Source organism: Carassius carassius, chromosome 37, assembly GCF_963082965.1.
Source record: "Carassius carassius chromosome 37, fCarCar2.1, whole genome shotgun sequence".
Classification (NCBI taxonomy): Eukaryota; Metazoa; Chordata; class Actinopteri; order Cypriniformes; family Cyprinidae; genus Carassius; species Carassius carassius.
In genome coordinates, this window is record NC_081791.1 from 28,079,008 (window position 1) to 28,090,511 (window position 11,504).

The window sequence follows — 11,504 nt, forward strand, 5'->3', positions numbered from 1 at the left end:
CAGCAGTGTGAAGACAGAGTAAAGAAAGCAGGGCCTCCATAGCTCATATCTCTCAGATTAGTACATTTTGTGTGTATCAGTCCAATGTGCCACAGCTGCTCTGAGCTTCGACTGCCTTCTGAGGAGAGTGCATGAAGAGTCCAGGCTTCTGCAAAGGTGTACAAGTCTGCCTGGATGCTTAAGAGAAAAGTGTACTGTACACTAAACAGGTCCTCAATAAGTCAGCATGTCTGAGTCCTTGATTCTGACATCACACCAAATGCAGTCAATCCTATTAGAAACAGGTTTAAAAACAGATCAGTTATTTATTAATAATTGTAATATATTTTGTTACATAAAAGTGACATTAAAAGCTACCTACAGATAACGTAAGTTACTAAATTTAGGACTAAATGAAATTTCAGACAACTGTATTTTACCTTTGATTATGAACACTTTTACCAGATATGAAACTATGTTGGTCCGTGCTTTTTGAAGAAAACATGAACCTGGCGATCTGTACATCCTCCAGTCCTTGGTCTCCCTTGACCCTGATTTAAAGAGAAAAAAAATGCAATACATTTCCAAAAAAAAAAAAAAGAAAATTCAAATGCTTTTTTCTTTACTGTACTTGTGTGTGTGTGTGTGCATCATTACAGTCTGTAAAAAGGGTTCATATATGTATCTCTTATCACAAGACTGCAATCACTAGCAATCAGAAGACTTCCAGTTAATCAAGTATCTAGAAAAGATCTACTCTATGAACAATGCATTAAATGACATTAAATAAAGACAAAAATAAATTAAACAAGCAAATGAAATGATAACTCACATGTATCTGGTCCACTGATGAAGTCATGGGACAAGTCAAGTGAATTATTAATCATTTTCTAACAGGCATCCAATACTGACTTCAGGAAAAGGGGAATAACCAATGACATTTGAGATAACAACTAAAACAGCAAGCCATGACTGACAAAAATAAAATTGTTCACGCGAGCAGAGGTGAGAAGATCGAGCACGAGGATGTGGGGAATGACCATGCGCCCGCGAGGGCTTGTATTGCGCGCAGAGGACATGTCACATGCGCGCGGGAGTTTGAAATGAGCTCGCGGGCTCCCGTTTCCTCGGGTCCTATTTAGTTTTCCTCTCGCGGAAGTGATTTACAGCTCGCGCAAGCATCAGTTGTATGCTTGGTTATTATTGGCATTGATTTGCCGTCATACCGAACTGATTCAAATGATTCGTGACCCCGCTCCGAACTCCCAAAATGACTCAAACGATTTGCAAACCCGCTTTGAACTCTCAAACTGACTCAAATGAATCACGCTCTGAACTCCCGAACTGATTCAAATGATTCACGCTCCGAACTCCCAAGCTGACTGATTCGCAAACCCGCTTTGAACTCCCGAACAGACTCAAATGATTCGAGAACGCGCTCCGAACTCCCGAACTGATTCAAATGATTTGCGATCCCGAACAGACTCAAATGATTCGCAAACCCGCTCCGAACTCCCGAACTCAAATGATTCGCAAACCCGCTCCGAACTCCCGAACTGATTTAAATGATTTGCGATCCCCAAACTAACTCAAATGATTTGCGAATCCGCTCTGAAACTCCCGAACTGACTCAAATGATTCGCAATCCCCAAACTGACTCAAATGATTCGATCCCGCTCCGAACTCCCAAACTGACTCGCGAACCCGCTCAACTACTGAACAGACTCAAATGATTCGCGAAAACACGCTCCAAACTCCCGAACTGATTCAAATGATTTGCGATCCCAAACTGACTCAAATGATTCGCGAACACGCTCCGATCTCCCGAACTGATTCAAATGATTTGCGATCCCCAAACTGACTCAAATGAGTCACGAATACGCTCCGAACTCCCGAACTGACTCAAATAGTTTGCGATCCCCAAACTGACTCAAATGATTCGCGAACCCGCTCCGAACTCCAAAACTAATTAAAATTATTCACGCTCCGAACTCCCGGACTGACTCAAATGATTCACGCTCCGAACTGCCAAACTGACTCAAATGATTCACGCTCCGGTTTTCAAATGATTTGCGATCCCCAAACTGACTCAAATGATCCCAAACTGACTCAAATGATTCGCGAAAACGCTCCGAACTCCCGAACTGATTCAAATGATTTGCGATCCCCAAACTGACTCAAATGATTCACGAACCCGCTCCGAACTCCCAAACTAATTAAAATTATTCACGCTCCGAACTCCAGAACTGACTCCCAAAATGACTCAAATGATTTGCAAACCCACTTTGAACTCCCAAACTGACTCAAATGAATCACGCTCTGAACTCCCGAACTGACTCAAATTATTCACAATCCGAAGTTCCCATCCAAATCAAATGACACCGCCAGCGCTACTATTAACCCCTAGTTGCTCCAGAGGTGTGCGACCTCTGACATATATAGCAATTGTAAGTCGCTTTGGATAAAAGCGTCAGCTAAATGAATAAATGTAATGTAATGTAAATGTAGTGGGTGTTGATCCCTGGGAATGAATACTTGGCAACAAACGCTGCTTCTCGCGAGATGCGAGTAGGCGCGCGTGCCACATGTGCTTTGACATCACAAATCAAGCATCATCATCACGTCACTCACATCATGAGAGCGTTTTAGCGTAGCGTAGTCAGAAGCGTCGGTTCGGTTGTCTGTGGATGAACAAGCAGCATTCTAAAATGTCAGGTAAATGGGGAAAGTATGGAAAGAAGTATCGCAAAGAATGGGAGACAGAGAAAGGATTAAAGGAGTGGATTCGAAGTGTTCCAAATGATGATAGAAAAGCGTTCTGCAAATATTGCAAATATGAAGTAAGAGCTCACCACGGTGATCTGGTAGCTCATGCTGCGACTGAAAAACATAAAAAAAATGCGGCTCCTTTCTCAAATGCCAGAACATTATTTGACACAGGCAGTTCCTTTCTAAGAAATAATGCACCTGTGAAAGAGGCAGAGTTGAAGCTGGCTGCCCATGTTGCTTGTCACTCGAGCACTTCAACTGTTGACCACTTAGGAAGTGTTGTGAAAGAAATTTCGAAAAAAGGCATTAGTTTACATCGAACGAAATAAACAGCACTAATTAATTCAGTGATAGGACCAGTAGTACATGAAGACCTTTTGGAGGATGTAGGAAGTGGACCATACTCTCTAATTGTTGATGAGAGCACTGATGTCACGACCAAAACACAACTGTGTATAGTCATCAGATATTACAGCAAAAAGCTCTCACGAATCATTAGCACTTTTGCAGGAATGATCAATATAGTAGCTGGTGATTCACTTACCATAGCAAATGCTTTATTCAAATTTCTGGATGAAAACAAATTGTCCATACTGAATTGCATCGGTCTTGGAACTGATGGCTGTAACACAATGTGTGGGCAACATAATTCAGTGCTACAGAAATTCCATGACCGCAATCCTCATATTGTCTACATAAAGTGTGTGTGCCATTCTCTTCAGCTCTGTGCATCAAAAGCCGTCAGTGTCCTCCCCAGAAATGTTGAGTACATGGTTTCTCAGACCTACACTTGTTTTTCAAATGACACCCAGCGTCTCCAAAAATATTCTGAACTGTACAAAACCATAAATCTATGGAATAAGTGACCAAGCTGAACAGGACATGGAACGCAGGTGCAGGGACTACATGCTAGAGTTATCGAAGGAAATTAGGAAGAGACTTCCAGATAACATTAAACAGTTAGAGGCTCTCAAATTCCTGTCACCGAGTCGTACTCTGTCGTCAAGTAAGCCAAGGATTGATGATCTTCCCTTTTTCCACCTCTTCAAGGGAGATGTAGGAAAAGCAGAGCAACAGTGGAGAGTAATTCACACTCTGGAATGGAACAATGCAGAAGATGGCAAAACAGAGGACTTCTGGGTAGAAGTTTCTGCATACACAGATACTGCAGGTGATAGAAACTTTGAAGATCTTGGGAATTTTGCATCGAGTCTTCTTGCTCTACCATTCAGCAATGCAGCAGTTGAGCGTTCATTTTCCCAAATGTCACTGATAAAGAACAAGCTACGAAACAGGCTAGAGCAGAATTCTTTGCTAAATATAATGAGGATTTGAGCTTACATGCAAAGAAGAAACATATGCTGCCATGAATTTAAACCATCACCACGGATGCATTCTCTCTTTACTGCTGAAATCTATTCAGCACCACCTGAGAAGGGTGGGGAAGAGAGCACCAATGTCTAAAATAAAACAGCCCTGAGATTGTATATAGTTCTGTTCAAATCTGTAATCAAAAGGAGGCTGCGCAGTTAGACCATCTAAGAAGAAAATGTTGTGAAAAGTTCTGAAAAAAGAGAAGACAAACAAAAACAAAAACAAAGGGACAAGTGTTCAAGTTCACCCAGTAAGCATATTTGTAATAATATTGATAAAAGCCAGTGTATGTTAATTTAGTTTAACAGTGTGTTAATTTTAATATTGATGCTTGTGTGTAAACAGAACAGCCGCAGATCTGGAGAGAAAAGCATCAGAGAGAAGTGCTGAGAAGAGAAAAAGTAAGTACAAGTTAGTACTTCTGACTAGGGTCAGAAAATATCAGAGAGGATATGTTCTTATTTGACCTTCATTGTATGAGATTGTGTATTAAAAAAAACACAGTGTGTGATATTAAGAATTTGGGTCAGACAAAAGGCGAATACTTTAAACTTAAACTTATATAAATTTATTTTAAGGCCCTTTGTGGGAATCCAGCCATTGTCTAATCTGATTGGACACTGATAAATTGGGCTAGTTTTCATTCCATTTGGGCGGGTTTTGAGTTGTCATTGGGCTGGAAATATTTCTGGGACCTGGCAACCCTGGATGTTTTTAGCTCGATGCGGTGAGGACGCACCTGGATTAACGAGCGCGCGTCACTTCCATTATAAGCGCGCATACCGTGCGCCTACATTTGAAATAACGAACTTGAGCGTGCAAAAGACGCGATATGTGAATGGCCCCTTACTTATAGCATTGTTTGCTGCTCTTTATAATTTCATTCTTTGTCATTTATGTGAAATTATGTACCACAACTTAACAGTTTTGCTTTATGGATTAAAATTTTTATCTGTTGAACACCAAACATAAACAAAAAGATGCAATAAACTCATTATTTTCATTAATTTTACAAAGTAAACTATTTGTTTGCATTTGCGCGAGCATGTTAGAGCCAGAGGTGGGTAGAGTACCCAAAAACTGTACTCAAGTAAAAGTAAAAGTTCTAGTCTTGAATAGTTACTTGAGTAAGAGTAAAAGAGTATCAGATAAAAAAACTACTCAAGTAGTTAGTTACTAGTTACTTTGGGTCATATATACTGAGCCTATTTTTATTTAGATATATAGATAAAATGTATGTAATATATGTGTGCGTGTATAAATCTATATATTTCATCAGCCTTTACTCCAATTTATGTAATTTATTATAAAACCCTGTCTGTTTACTTAAGTAACAGATATAGGTGTCATGCCATAACATATTTTTAATACGACTGACTTTATATTAAATGTGAATTTAACATTGAAAGTTAATGTGATATAAATATTGCTACTAATCTTTCATTGTTCAGAAAGAGAGCAAATAACATTTACATTATTAAAGATCATTTACAATGACAGTCTAGATTTCAATCACTTTCAGAAACTCCCATTAAAATCACTGAAACTGTTAACACTGTGAAATCAATATCTTAATTAAAGATTCGTACACACATCTGCACTTTGTTGTTTCTGACGAGAGAATTCGCCAGAAAGAGGTATTCAGTCAGCGAGCGAGTGAAGGAAGCACCGGCATTTCAGCGATGACTCATCTGAACGCCTCTGATTGGCCAATGCTTTAATAAGCTCAACAGAATCATGTGTGATTGGTTATAATGCATGTGATTGTATTAAAATTAATAAAATCTTAATCGGCTATTTTTTGTCTTTTGGAAGCTGCATTCAACTTGACTCCCCTCTGTTATAAGCCACACACGTACAACAAACTAATGTCACAGTGGTATCGTGTACTGTAATCGAATGTAGCCCAAGTTATTACCTGTTAAACAGTAGACAGCACACGCGGTGTTCATCTAATAAGGATCTCCATCGCTAGCAAATAATAACCTTTGCAGATTTCAATTCAGTGCAGTTCCAGCCACGTTTTCAACGCTGCTGTTCTTAAACGTTACAACTCCGAGTGAACCACTTCAGACGCTCCGCGCGTGCGGCAGGGAACTGAACGACTCATTCAAACTGATTCATGAACCAATTCACTCGTTTGCCAATTGGTTTGATCAAGCCTTTGAACAGAATTGACTCAAAAGAATGAATCATTTGCGAATGGGCATCGCTCATTGTCCAGAGAAAAGTAGACGGCGCGTTTGGAATAAACTGAAGCATTATAACATTTATTGCATTAAGATAAAGTAAAGAGAGGAGCGTCGCCCACAGTAACGAAGTAAAAGTACAGATTTTTTTCCCAAACATTTACTCAAGTAAGAGTATAATGTACCCATCTTTAAATATACTCCGAAAAGTATTAGTTACCCCAAAAAATTACTCAAGTAAATGTAACGAAGTAAATGTAACTCGTTACTACCCACCTCTGGTTAGCGCTGTCTCGCGAGTGCAGTGCACGTTTCTGAATTCCAACGGTCGAGAAGAGACTGATCCCCGTCTGCTGATTTAAATTAATGTTCTGACGGAAATATTGTTGTGGTAAGTCAGAGAAATGCATTTTTTAAAAGTAATTTACTTTTTATAAGCTTTAAACCCATTAGTAATTAAGTTGTCAATGTTTCTACAGCGGATTTACACTAAAACACGAAAGAGCCTGAACCACGATTGTGTCACAAGTTGCCTTACATCAGTAAGTGTTGTTGTGCTTGTTGCAAACTGTTACATTTTGTGTTTTCTGATCCTAAGCTTAGTTTTTAATTGCAGATAGTGCTCTAAGCTAGTTTTTGACAGCACACTTAAATGGTAATGAAGAACAGCCCTACAGAACAGCTCTAGAACAGAACAGAACAGAACAGAACAGCCATACAATCTTTAGTATGAGACATACGGCCACATCAAGTTTTTTATTATTCTTGATATCCATGAATAAAAGTCTTGTGGGTTTGGAACAACAAAGGTAAACAAGTAAATGGTGACAGAATTATTTGGGGGGAGGGGGGGTGAATGAATGCTTTAATTCTACTGATAATTGATTTTCAGTTATTTGTGCTATGTCACTTCTAAATATTTTTCCTTATATGAACTGTCTTTTGCTCATTTCAGCAAACAAAAAGATGCAAGACTGCAAACTTTCCAGTACTCCTGTGAACTGATAATCCGGTTTCCACCCAGTCCCAGGAGGTTTGTCTGTTTTATCCTTCTTCACTAAAATGTGTTAAAATTGCTTGGTTATTGACCAGTAATGCTAAGAGATTGTAGATATACAACAGGAATTTTGTTATTTACTACTTTTTTCAGATTATATTAAACCTGGAAAATATTGGAGAAGATCAATTAAGTTTTCAGGAGCACATTACTGTGATAAATGCTGAACTATGTAAAAGACAACCTGACTACACCAACATATCAAAAATCCAATGAGATGCGCTCTTTTTAAAAGAGTTGATTTAATGACAAAATCAACATGAGAGGTCATGGACATGTTCCCATTTCTTCGGGTTCCACAACTTGTGAGTATTTGTCTTTAGTGCTGTTTCCTTTGAGTTTAGTATTTCCATTGTTTGGCCATTTTGAGATGCTTCGCATTGAGTGAATCCTGCCAGGTTAACTGATTAACCCCTTGTGTCAGTTCCAAAATCAAACAATCATCTCAATATAAAAATATAAAAAATGTATTGTCAGGCCTTCTCTGGGCACCTTTATGTAAAATAAGTATTAATTCCCTTTTCCAATCATTATTGGATTAAAGCCTCCTGTTGAGTTGAAACACTGAGTTCAGATTCTGCTTTGTGGTCAGATTGGCCCACGTTGGTTTTGATTTAATTTGCCCAAAATATAGGCTATAAAAAACACTAAAGATCTGTGTTTTTTTTTTATTTTTATTTTTTTTATGTTTTTCAAGGGTTGAGTTTTGGCAAATTGCATTGGAAACTAACGGGGGTCAGTTTGACCCCAACCCAGAAGTCCTTCCAATTTCTGTTCAGGCTTTTCAAAACAAGTGTATGTGTCGAAACTTAGCATGTGTTTTCATAATGCTAATGAAAAACATCCACCAAAATTTCAAAAGGAAATAATAAGTTTAACTAGTATTTCGAGCAGTTTGAAAATATGCACGTGGGTCTATTTGCCCCAACATAAGTTTTAACAATATGTGCACAGCCTTTCGAGAACACATCTATATAGTGAAACTTTGCATGCACATTCATGACCATAAATGAATAACATCCACCAAATTTCAAGTAGAAATAAATAGTTTAACTGGTATTTCAAGCAGTTTAATCAATGAGTGTCAGTAACATTGAATCCCCAACACAACAGAAGGGTTCAAATATATCATCATCCCTTTACTATAGATATCAAACCATTATAAATATCCTACTTTCTTGGATTTATTTATCTTTATTCTCTCTTATTATTTGCTCTGTAACAATAGATTCTTTATTTACCCTAGTGAGTGTAACCATTAAGATAAATTAGTATGCGATGTGTGTTTTCTTGTTCTGTCATTTACAAAAGACTGTCAATGTTTTCAAAAATGTGTTATACAGATGATGCATCTAAGCAGTAAACATCTAAATTTGCACACAGGTAGGTAGTTAATATTGTTAACTGAAACTAAATTAAATAAAACCTAAAAGTGAAATAGAACTGGATTGCATAACATTCAACTAAATAAATTATTTTAAACGTATTTTATTTAAACTATATTCTATGGCACCATTTCTTATTTTTGATTAGTTTAAATACTAAAATAAACAATTAACTCTAAAAACTTTAACTTAAATTGAAATGAAAACAGAAGATATAAAAAATAAAGTTTTATTCAAAATATTAGCAAAAAATAATAGTATATTCAATAAAAATTATGTAGCAATAATACTAAAATAACGCTTTATCAAACGGTATAAATCTAATATCTGTAATCCTTTAAATAACAAATAAACAAGCGGAGCTGTACTTTATGATTTTTATTAGAAAAAAGGAAATCGGTTAAGTTTGCGATCAAAAAGAAAAAACGAATAGGTTTAGATAATAAAGCAAAACTTTGCAAATTTAGGGTTTGAAGTAACAATGTTTTCTTCACTGAATAAAAACGGATGCTGATGCATTAATCATGTTTTTTTCTGAAGAGAAACTTCATTATTTTGTGTTGGTTTTAAACGATGTTGGTAAAGAGGCTGAAGACAGCATTAATACATGAATAATTTCTCTTAACTGTAGACATGGACTAATGTTTAGTACAAAGCAGTCAACTGTTGTTGGCACAAATTAAACTTTCTATTCAGTGTTTCTGTGATCTTTACTCTGATAGACTCTGGAGGTGTGTGTGTGTGTGTGTGTGTGTGTAGGTTTTATCGGCTACGCTCCTGAGATTCATGCCATAGTGAAGCAGTGGAAACACAAAGACGATGATGACGACCAGCTGTTCTACACACACATCTACCTGGATAAAGAGCAGAGGGTGTGTGTGTGTTTGTACAGTTATTAACAGAGATCATCTTTACTGTGACATTATGGAACGACAAACATTTTTGTTAACTGAAATAAAGATGTAATATATGAACATCTTAGGATTTATCTTAAGAACTTTCTTATCAATTAAGAAGCAGTTTCTCGTAAGGCTGAATACGGTTTCTCTTTTCCAGAGGAAGTTCAACATCACACTGGACCACAAATCCCACATTTTTCAGAATCTGAATGGAGCCGTAGGTACACATGCACATTTCTGTGAGGTTCGCTGAAGTCCTGCTGTAGTTTGGCCTGTTTAGTGTGATTTTTGTCTGATGGATGTGTGTTATTCCAGAGGAAGTGGTCCTGAAGTTTGAGAAATCCAGAGTCAGAGCTCGGAAAGTGGCCTATGATACATTTCCGGTCGTTATCCATGGCAACGGCCCGACTAAAGTAAACACAACATTCTTTTTGCACAGGAATATCTCTGTTACATCTTTGTCCACATGTAACCTACAGACATTTGCTTTACTGCTAATCACACTATGATATGCATGTACACCAATGAAAAGATTAATAAAAAATAAAAAAAGTTAATTAAAAATTTAAAGAAATTATTACATTTATTCAGCAGTGATGCTTTAATTTAATCAAAAGTGACAGTAAAGACATTTATAATAATACAAATGATTTTTATTTAATATTATAGTTAGAACTTTCTGTTCATCAGTGAATCCTGAAAAATAAAATCTATCACAATTTTCACAAAAATATTGTGCAGCACAATTTTTTCCAACATTGATAATAATCAGAAATGTTTCTTAAACAGTCATCACCATATTGTTATATTTAAATATTATTCATTAAAATTATACGGAGAGAGACGTAAGAATCTGTGGTGTTGAATCTGCATGATATTTCATTTTTTTAAGTGTATTTAATAAAAAAAAATTAAATATAATTATTTATAAATGCAATAGGATACCAATATATTTACAAATTAAAATGTTAAATATTTAATAAGTACGTATATAAAAAATTAATTGAAAAAAATATCAAGAGTGAGTTAATTAAAAAAATGTAAAATGTTTACACAATTTTATCGCACTTTTTATTTGTCATATATATAAATATTTAAATTTTCCAAACATAGATTTTAGCACAATTATTGATAGTTTAGATGTGAAAATATCTTAGTTTAATTGGCAAAGACATCACAATGTTATGAGTAAATCAACTTGAATTTGGAGCAGGACTAACTGTTTATCTGACCATTGTTCAGGAAACCTGTTTGAAAGCGTTGGATCACTGGTAACATATGGACTATTTGTTTTGTGTGTGTGTGTGTGTGTGTGTGTGTGTGTGCATAGCTCCTGCTGAATTATCTGGGTAACTATGTGCCGGCCGCGTGGACATACGAACACGGATGTGGGATCTGTGACGATGATTTTCTGGACCTGAGCAGTCTATCTGTGAGTGGTCGACATGAACACAATCTGACAAGCCTGTGCTGTGTGCTTTAGGAGGATGAGACTGTATGTGTGTGTGTGTGTGTGTGTAGGAGGAGATGTCGCTGGTGCATGTCACTGTGTTTATTGAGCAGCCAACGCCGTTTCTGGAAGAATTTCTGGAAAGACTCGTAACTTTGAACTACCCACACACATGCATATGACTCTTCATACACAACAACGTATGTACACAACAACAACTACATAAATTTTAAATGAATACATTAAATTATAAAATTTTATTTTCATACATGATGTAATTTCACACCAGAGCTCAACCAATAATGATTTTTTTAAATAAGCGATATCAATACGGATAATTTGCATGTTTATGTACTGATATTCAAAACCGATATTTGTTTATTTTAGTGTTTTCCTTTTGTT

At 36.6% G+C, this 11,504-nt stretch overlaps 2 long non-coding RNA genes across 2 annotated transcripts; both read left to right on the forward strand.

Annotated features, from left to right (window-relative positions):
* Positions 1-6,692: 6,692 nt before the first annotated feature.
* LOC132117801 (uncharacterized) lies at positions 6,693-7,670 on the forward strand. Its single transcript, XR_009425846.1, has 3 exons — positions 6,693-6,853; positions 7,267-7,344; positions 7,462-7,670. It is a non-coding gene; the product is annotated as an uncharacterized LOC132117801 (long non-coding RNA).
* Positions 7,671-9,507: 1,837 nt separating this feature from the next.
* Positions 9,508-11,085, forward strand: LOC132117802 (uncharacterized). Its single transcript, XR_009425847.1, has 4 exons — positions 9,508-9,625; positions 9,810-9,873; positions 9,968-10,065; positions 10,983-11,085. It is a non-coding gene; the product is annotated as an uncharacterized LOC132117802 (long non-coding RNA).
* Positions 11,086-11,504: the final 419 nt, after the last annotated feature.